Source organism: Sciurus carolinensis, chromosome 4, assembly GCF_902686445.1.
Source record: "Sciurus carolinensis chromosome 4, mSciCar1.2, whole genome shotgun sequence".
Taxonomy (NCBI): Eukaryota; Metazoa; Chordata; class Mammalia; order Rodentia; family Sciuridae; genus Sciurus; species Sciurus carolinensis.
The window spans coordinates 48,453,918-48,463,078 of record NC_062216.1 but is presented as its reverse complement, the minus strand read 5'-3'; positions in this window follow the sequence as shown (position 1 = coordinate 48,463,078).

Genomic DNA, 9,161 nt, shown 5'->3' with positions numbered 1-9,161 from the left:
CTACCAGGGGGCAGCCACATCCATCAACTAATCCATAAATAAAAGGCCTATCCCCTATCTTGGTCTCAAATAGGTCAACTCTGAAGAGTTGAAGAGTTATCATAGCTCCAGAGCTTCCTGTGGGATCTTCTGAGGTGATATAATAGCAACCACAGTTGGACAACTTGTATCTTTCTTCCTTTCTCCCAGATAGGTGTTGATCTTGAGGAATTTCTTGACAAACTTCCTGCAGGCAGATCTCTCTGATAAGGTCTGCTTTTCAGACAACCTTCTAAAACAGCTAATAAACTTATATTAATAAGTAAGATGCTGCTGTGGACAAACAAGTTTCAATTCTGCTGGGGACCCTTTCCCAAACCAGATAGACCTCAGTGTTCACTCACCAAGAAACAAGGAAGCTGGGGTATTTATCCAGAAATTCCTGAGAGACGCGCCTGGGGCAGTAACGTCCTGACACTTCTCCAAGTTGGTCAGAGAATGCTCTCAGGCAGACGGATGCAGGAAGCCATCGGCTTGAGGGCCATTGTCTGACGATATCTTTCAGGTAAACTGATGAGATCTGGGCAAAGAGCACTAATAACATTTGCTACCATTCCCTTCATCCAAAATCATCTGACTCACCATTTTCCACAGTAGGATCTCAAGCCCACAGCACAAAATTACATCAGCCACTGATATAACTGGTTGATAAACACAGCTTTCGGATATTTTTTGTTTGAACAGAACAATCACACCCAGAGACTTCACACAATTGCTACTTATTCAGATCTGACAGCATTTGATGTCTGAACCCTTGGTCAAGAAAATAAGCCCAAACCTCTTTGACCACATATTTGGCATCATTCATGACTTGTCATCAAGCAAGCTGTCTAGTCCTATATCCTTCTAGATGCTTCGTTCCACCCAGATTCATCTACCTTTAAATGTGTGTGTGTGTGTGTGTGTGTGTGTGTAAAATGAACAAAATTCTAACCAAGCAGTTCTTTCCCAGAGACTTTCTACTGGCCAGAAGATCAAACTCCTTGGTGAGACAAACAAGATTCCTCATATCTGACTAACCTGAGCCCCAGCTCTCCTCCACACCTCGCACTGCATCACGCAAAATGTCCGTGGACCCCTATATTAGTCAAAGTTCTCCAGAGAAACAACACATATACGTTTGAGGAGATTTGTTATGGAAATTGGCTCACACAATTATTGAAGCAGAGGAGTCCCACAAAATGCCATTTAAAACTGAAGAAGAAAAGCCAGAGGTATAATTCAGCCTGAGTTCAAACACCAGTACCAGGAGAGCTGATCCTATAGTTCCCAGCCCAGGTCAAAGGCCTGAGAATGGGGGAAAGATAGAGATGCTGGTGTGAGTTCCAGAGTCTGAAAGTCTGACAACCAGGCTTTCCAATGTCCAAGGGCAGGAGAAGACAGATGTCCTAGTTCATAGAGAGAGAGAAAATTTTCCCTTCCTACAACTTTTCGTTCCATTAGGCCCTGAATGGGGGTCTGCCTATCTTGGTGAAGGTGGATCTTCTCTACTCAGTCTGAGTGCTAATCTCTTCAGTAAAGGAGCTCATGGACAGACCCAGAAATAATGTTTTACTAGCTTACTGCACTTATCCTAACTCAGTTGACACAAAAACTTATCATAATCTCCAAACATCCCAGATTTTCCCATGTCTCTGCTTTTATATTTTGATCTCAAAGAATTCACCCCATTTTTTCCACCGGGAAATCTCCTGGTCCTCCTCAAGGACCAGCTTGACTTCCATCTTGGGAGAGTGGGGGCTCCCCCCTTTGCGCCTGGTGTTTAGTACAGCAGAGATCACTGTGTTGTAGATACCTATTTAGTCGCCTGCTAGTCCCCTCAGTCCACACTTGGACCTCTTCAAAAAGCAGCACTGGGTCATTTTTTTCTCTTGTTCTAGTCAAGAGTCTAGCATAGTGCTCTGGATCCATATGCCAACTGAATGAATGGATAAGTGGGTGGATGGGTGAATGGATGGGTGAATGCTAACCTAGTTGCTTGACATGCTGGTTTTCTGAGGGTATTTATTTAAGTATTTGCTCATCAGTAACTGTTGATTCCCTTTCCTCCACTATATGGTCCCCATCTCTCCTCACCTTTAGCTAAGCATAACCAATTGGATGTTCTCATTTAGAGGGCCTTAACTGTTGCTGGAGTTTTGACCTTAAATGTTTCCCAAAGCCCCATGTATTAAAGGCTTGGTCCCTGGTTATAAGTGTCAGTGGGAAATTGGTAGAACCTTTAAAGAAGTGGGTCTTGTGAGAGGTCTTAAGTTGCTGGGAACATACCCTTTAGGAGGACTATAGAATGCTGTCTCTTCCTCTTTCTTTTCACTGCTTGGTCACAATGAGGGGAGCAGGTTGCTCCTACAAACTCTGGTCATTATATACTGCCTTTCCCCAGGTCTAAAAGCAATGGGGTCAACTGAAATGTCCTAAACTGTGAACCAAAGTAAACCTTTCCTCTTTATAAATTGAACTCCAGTCATTTTGTTATAGTTACAGAAAACTAACACAATATCTCTGTTGAAGTGGGTTCCTACCATTTGGGCTCCAGAAGGTGCCTTCATAGAAAGATGGAGTGCTTCTGTAGGGCTCAGGGGTCTTTAAGATGCTTACTGCTACCTGCCTTTCAATTCTCACAGACTCCCTGGCCATTGCCTACTTGTTTTACAGTCTATTCTCAGCAATGCCCCCATCCCATTCTGGTGACACTCTTTTCACCTAGTATTTTTTCATATACTCAATCCCTGACCCCTAGTATCTCTCAGCGCCTAGTTCAAGATGACAACATGGAAAATACCACTTAGAATAAGTGTAACCCTGATCAACACTCCAAAACCTGAATGGGAGACTTTGCAGGTGACTGTCCCAATATTTTGATCCACTTAGATCCAGAAGTTAGTTGTCAGTTATTTGATAAGAAAGAACAAAACTAAGCAAGCTTCCATGAATGAAACTAGCAGGGAATCTCCCTTTTTTGTTTTCTTTTTCATTCAAAATTGTCTCTGATATTGTTGTCATATTATTCTTTTTTTAAATTCAACCAATAGGCCCTGTCTAGGAATCGAGGAATGCAGTCATTCCTTGGTATCTGTGGGGAATTAGTTCTAGAACCCCCTGTGGATGACAAAATCTGAAGATGTTCAAGTCCTTTACATAAAATGGCATAATATTTGCATTTAACCTAGGCACATCTTCTGGTATACTTTAAGATAAGTAAAAACTTCATTCTAAAGTTTTTAAAGCACCTAATGCAATGTAAGTGCCATACAAATAGTTGTTATACTGTATTGTTTAGGGACTAATGGCAAGAAAAACAGTCTGTACAATTCAGTACAGACACAATTTTTTTTCCCAAATATTTTCCCTCTGCAGTTGGCTGAACCCCTAGATGTGGAACCCGGGGAGATGAAGGACAGAGTCACAGGAGTGATGAGGCAAGCAGACCTTGTGGTTCCCCTCACAGAGCTTGCATTTCAGTTGGAGAGGACAGACCACAGCAGGGTGCCTGGGTGATTCTCAGGCTGCAGCTATTGTTTGAAGGTGTGGAGCTCAGCATGCACAATTTGCAAATTTTATGGTTTAATACTATCTTGTAGTCCATTTTCAAGGATTAAGCTAAGTGATATGATTACTAGAGACATAAGCACCCTGCCCGTGACTGCAATTTAGCACTATGTCGACACGGACAGCATTTGTAGAATCTGAAGCTACGAAACTTAAAATGCAGGACAATATTAAAACATCACCCCTTTCTGAAAAGGGCCAGATTCCATACACATATCTTTGGCCAATATATGAGCCTTGGTAGAGACTCTTCATTGCTGGAGAGAGATTCTGTGAGTAACTTTCCATTTTACCATTTATATCAGAAGCAGCTGAAAGTCATTAGTCATTCCAGCCAAGGCTGCTGTGAAACACATGAACGGTCTCTCCATGTTGCGGTTTGACAGAAGTTATAAAGCAGGTCAGTGACAAAGCTGAATTTCAAGTTTTGACCTTTTACCTTTTGATGTTTTTCAGCATCTTCCCGAGTGTGATCTGGTATCGGCTTTGAGAGATGTCAGGAGAAGAGAGACATTGCCAAGCCTGGTAGTTAATGTTTGGTTTGTAAACATTTAAAGAATTTTGGTTTTCTCCAGCAACTGAGATAACATGGTTTAATTAGTACAGGGATCAAAAAGGATATGGTAAAAGTGGGGGATTGCATTTGGGGTTCCACCCAATGGTCCCAGTTATATTAGTCAAGACCCCGCCGTGCTGGCTTGTAGATAACTGTTTACAATTGCTCCTCTGTCCAAGGATGAACACCACCACCACGCCTGTCCTCACTTGTCCTCCACCCTGACAAAGTGCCTGGTAGTGACATCTACACCATCAACAAATCGTACTGAATGCATTAATGAATGGATGTCAACCCTACAGAGACTGAAAACTCCTCTATTTTTAAAAGTAAGAATTTTCCCTTTAACATCTGTATGAAATGTTGTGAATGAGTTTATTTCCAGTACTAGAGCTGGTGTAAGGGAAGCACTGGTATCCCTCATGTTTGTACAAGGATGGACTGTTCTGGTATGACTCGGTTCCCTACTGACAAGCTTTAAACTGGTCAGTTTAATCTCACTCTTGGGCTCCCTTTTTTCCACTTGTTTCGGTGCTGGGTGGAAGAAGGTAGCCTTCCACTTGCTCTGTCATTGAAAACTTTGTACAGTGCATAACCCGTTGGAGTTCTTTTCTTCCTTGCTCTTGACTGAGATCGAACAACACACAGAATTAAATCATGCATTTTACATGTTTCCTAATTCTGTTAGAATTTCCTTTCTAAAATTTCAGTCCTGCTGTCTGCTATGGTCTGTTTTCCACAATTCATATATTGAAATTCTAACCTTCAAAGTGATGAATCGGGGCTGGGGAGATAGCTCAGTTGGTAGAGTGCTTGCCTTGCAAGCACAAGGCCCTGGGTTCGATCCCCAGCACCACAGAGGAAAAAAAAAAAAAAAAAAGAAACCTCCAAAGTGATGGATCGGCGGGGGGACATTAGGAAATGATCAGGTGACTTACAGGCAGAGCTCTCAGGAATGGGATTGGTGTCCTTAAAAAAGAGGCCTTGGGCTGGGGAGATAGCTCAGCTGGTAGAGTGCTTGCTTTGCAAGCACAAGGCCCTGAGTTTGATCCCCAGTACCGCAAAAAGAAAAAAAAAAAAAAAAAGGCCTAAGAAAGCTTCTTCGTCCTTCTGCCATGCGAAACCCAGCAAGGTGGCACTGTGGGTGGGGAAGCAGGGTGTCACCAGACACTGCACCCACCAAGTCCTGGTTCTTGGATTTTCCAGCCTCCATGGTGAGAAATAAGTGCGTGTTGATTTTAAACTACCCAGTTTCTGGTTTTTTGTTATAGTAGCTGAAGGGACTAGGCGACTCTCCCATGTTTATTTGGTTCTTTCGTGTGAAATGCAACACTGTAGGAAACAGGAGTCCTCAGGGTCAGCGTGGGAAGCGCCTGGTTAAGTGAGCCCAGCAGATCCCCTGCCCCGGCACCTGCCCCGGTTACTCTCCCAGTGGAGTCACAGCATGTCAGAGTACCCAGGTGTATTTGATCTCAAAAACCTTTTAATAATGAACTTCTCTGAGGACCAGTGTTCCACCTGCGGCACTTCAGGAGACAAAAGCATCTGGCTTATTTGTCATGTTCTCTTGTTTCTTTGTATGACCACATCTTTTTTGTAATGTTTCTATAAATATAAAATACTTTTCTTGGTCTTTCCTCTATTTGTTTTTGGCCATTCCTTAATCAAAAGGACTACTTTAAACAAATAGGTATTAAACAAATTTGAAAAGGTCTTTAAGTGTTTGGCAAATAGGGTAAGTAAGGCCCCGGGGAATCCTGAGGGCCCCAGGGCTCACAGTAATGAGGAGACTGGTTACAGCCCCTGGCCTGCTTCCCTGGGGAAAGGGAGGCGGGTTTCCTGACGGCAGGCAGTTCAAGTATAGAGTCTTTCATGTCATCTTTGCGTAACTGGCCATGTCCTTGAAAGCACAAAGAACATATTTCATTGAGAGTTTTTCCTGAGATCCCTACGATCCTAAATTTGTGACTTTCCAATCGGTTTTTGGGCCTTGAAATTTTACTACCTGCTTTTGTAACATAATCTTTTACAAAAAAAAGGCCAGATGGCGTATATTTGTGTTTTAAATTAGAATGGATTAAAATTAAAGTTAATTTCTGTTTTAGCAGAATAACATTAAGGATATGCTAATGCCTCTAGAGAAAGTATTGTATTTTGGGTCTCTGGATTGCCAAGGCACAAAAGTTAATGGGACACAGAATTCACATCCACGATGATCCACCTGCAGCCTGAGTCCCTCTCCCGATCACACCTACTCCTGGTGCCTTGCAAAAGTCACTTCACATGCCAAGTGACAAGTGTCAACCCTGGCTTGGGGCCATGGACGGGGACTCAGAGATACTAGGAGGAGGCTTAGCCATCCAGGAGTGTCCTCCTTCCCACCACCAACCACATACCCACAGTGACAGTCCTGTCTGTCACTGCTTTGTGCGCCCAACCAGCCACCAGCAATCTCCAGCTGCCCTGGCCTTGAGATATTCCCCCACCCTAGACAACAGTCCCAGAGCAATTTTGAATCAAATGGACTCCTTCTGGGTTTCCTACAGAATTTCCTACCTATACCGTGTTTATAGAAGGCTATTTTGGTATCCATTTTTTAATGCTGTTTCAAGACCTGGGGTGTATTTGAGAATTGTTTGGGGTAGGATTTTTTTTTTTCCCCCATGTCTGGCTTCCTCCTGAAAACAGAACTATTTGGCATCTGTCCATCCATTGTGTGACCCTTCCCTTTTGCCAGGCACAAACCTCAGAAACCTGCTTCCCCCAGCATCCCCTGTCTTCCTCCCCTGTCTCCTGCCCTGGGTTTTCTGCTCCTCCTCCGCAGACTTCCTTCCTGCCACTCTACCTAGCCATTCAGAGAGGCTGCCGACCTCTTCTCCTCCAGGGAGAGCTGCAGCCGAGTAACCTAATCATCCTTTCAGTACCGCCTGCCTATGAATGAGGTGGTTGTCCTGGCAGTCAAATCCAATTAGGGCCTATGTTTGTAAAATCCAAAATTTATTCTGCTGGGGCCCCAACAAAGGCCCTAAAATTCAATTTAACGGACTAGGGAAGCCAGATAAGGAGTCCCTGAGGTGGAACTATCAGCCTTTTTCATCTGGTTGCTATGAGCTGTGCAGCCTGGTCTAGCGGAAATAGCCTGGGCTTTTCGGTCAGACCGATTTGACTTTGAATTGAGACCCTGCCATTTGCTGCTGTGTGATCCTAAGTGAGTTGCTTAACTTCTCTGAGGCTCAGTTTTATTACCTGTACGAAGGAGGTTAGGAAAATACCTTTCTGGATATGGATAGAAAATACATGAAGTGCCTGGTACAGAGTGCATACTCATTAAATGATAGTCCTATTTAGATCAGAGAATTAAAACTAGTAGTGAGGAGCTGATGTCAAAGCTCCCAGTTCACTCTTGAGTCGCATCAGCCAGATGGGCGATGACAGAGCCTGGGTCTAGCTTGAGTGACTGACACTGAATAGCATTGAATCTTCTAAGGTCCATCCACATACCAGCTACCCACCCAGCTGAGCATGAGAATACCTTCTTAGAGACTTGGACTTGGGCAACTCTCCTTACATGTAATGATCCCACAATGAGTTTCTTTTCCTTTTTTGGCAGGTACCGGAGATTGAACTCAGGGGCACTCAACCACTGAGCCACATCCCTATTTGTTTTTTATTTAGAGGCAGGATCTCACTGAGTTGCTTTGTGCCACACTCACTTTTGCCGAAGCTGGCTTTGAACTCATGATCCTCCTGCCTCAGCCTCCTGAGCCACTGGGATTACAGGCGTGCTGTAGCTCACCCAGTTCACAATGAGTTTCTTGTCTGGTACCAAGTGGATCTGTTTTCTAAGCCCTGTGCAACCATCCTGCCCTCCTTGCTGGTGACTCTCCTATCCAAGGGAGGGAAGAGAGACCACCCGGTCTCCTGGAAAGGAATCTGCCAGAGAAGAGAAATACCGCAGAGAGCACAGTGGACTCTTGACTACCTTCCAGGTTCCTAAGTACTCCTGCTCTCCTGTCTTTCCTGAGCAGGAGGCAGGCTAGAGAGCTTCCCATTCCAGAAGTGGGCTCAGTGATGGCCAACGGGAAGGCAAGGTAGGGACATTACTTATTTCTTTCCTCCTTTCTAGGAAATTCAAGGTAACAGTAACACAAAGGAGAAACTAATGCTGACTGAACCTGCTATGAATAATGTAGTGGCTTTTGTGTATAACTGCCCTGTGCCTGTTTCTGATCCATTCTCCTTAATTTAGAGACAGAAAATGCTCAGTAGATCTTGCCATCAGTGTTGGCCCGGTGGTAGATAAAGATAAACCACAAGCCTAGCTAGTCCCAACTCAAATAGTACATAGTTCCCCCTTATCCTGGGAGAATCTGTTCCAAGATCCCTAAGTGGATGCTGAAATCCTGGATAGAACTAAACTGTACCTACAGATATTGATATTTTATAATGAAAGTTATGTGAATGTGTGCTCTTTCTCAAAATATCTTACTGTACTCACCTTTTTTCTTGTTGACTGCAGGTAACTGAAACCACAAGTAAGGTGGGGTGCCACTGTGACTCCAAATAAGTGACAACACCTTTCCAGGTCTCAATTTCCTTACCTGTAAATAGAGGATGCTGGAGTGGAAGACCAAAATTCCTTCAGCTCTAATAATCTGTAGTCTTTCAATATGATTTATAAACTGAAGTCCTGGCCTATGGGGTGAAATTAAAAAGCAGAGATGTTGTATGTTGAGCTTTTCCACCTGAGCAAACACTACACCCACAAGGTAGAAATTGCCATTGGGAAGGTGAACAATGGGACCACCCTAGGAGTGGGAGGGATGAGGTTGCAGAAGACAAGGCCTTTTTTTGCAGCAGCGAATAACACCCTGACTGCCAGATGAGAGGATTGTTAAAGCTAAGGTGTTCAGCACAGAAATAGGGAGGCATAAAATAGGCTTTGAACTATGGAACCAACCTAGATGCCCTTCAACAGATTGATGAATGAATAAGAACATGTGGTACCTATTCACAA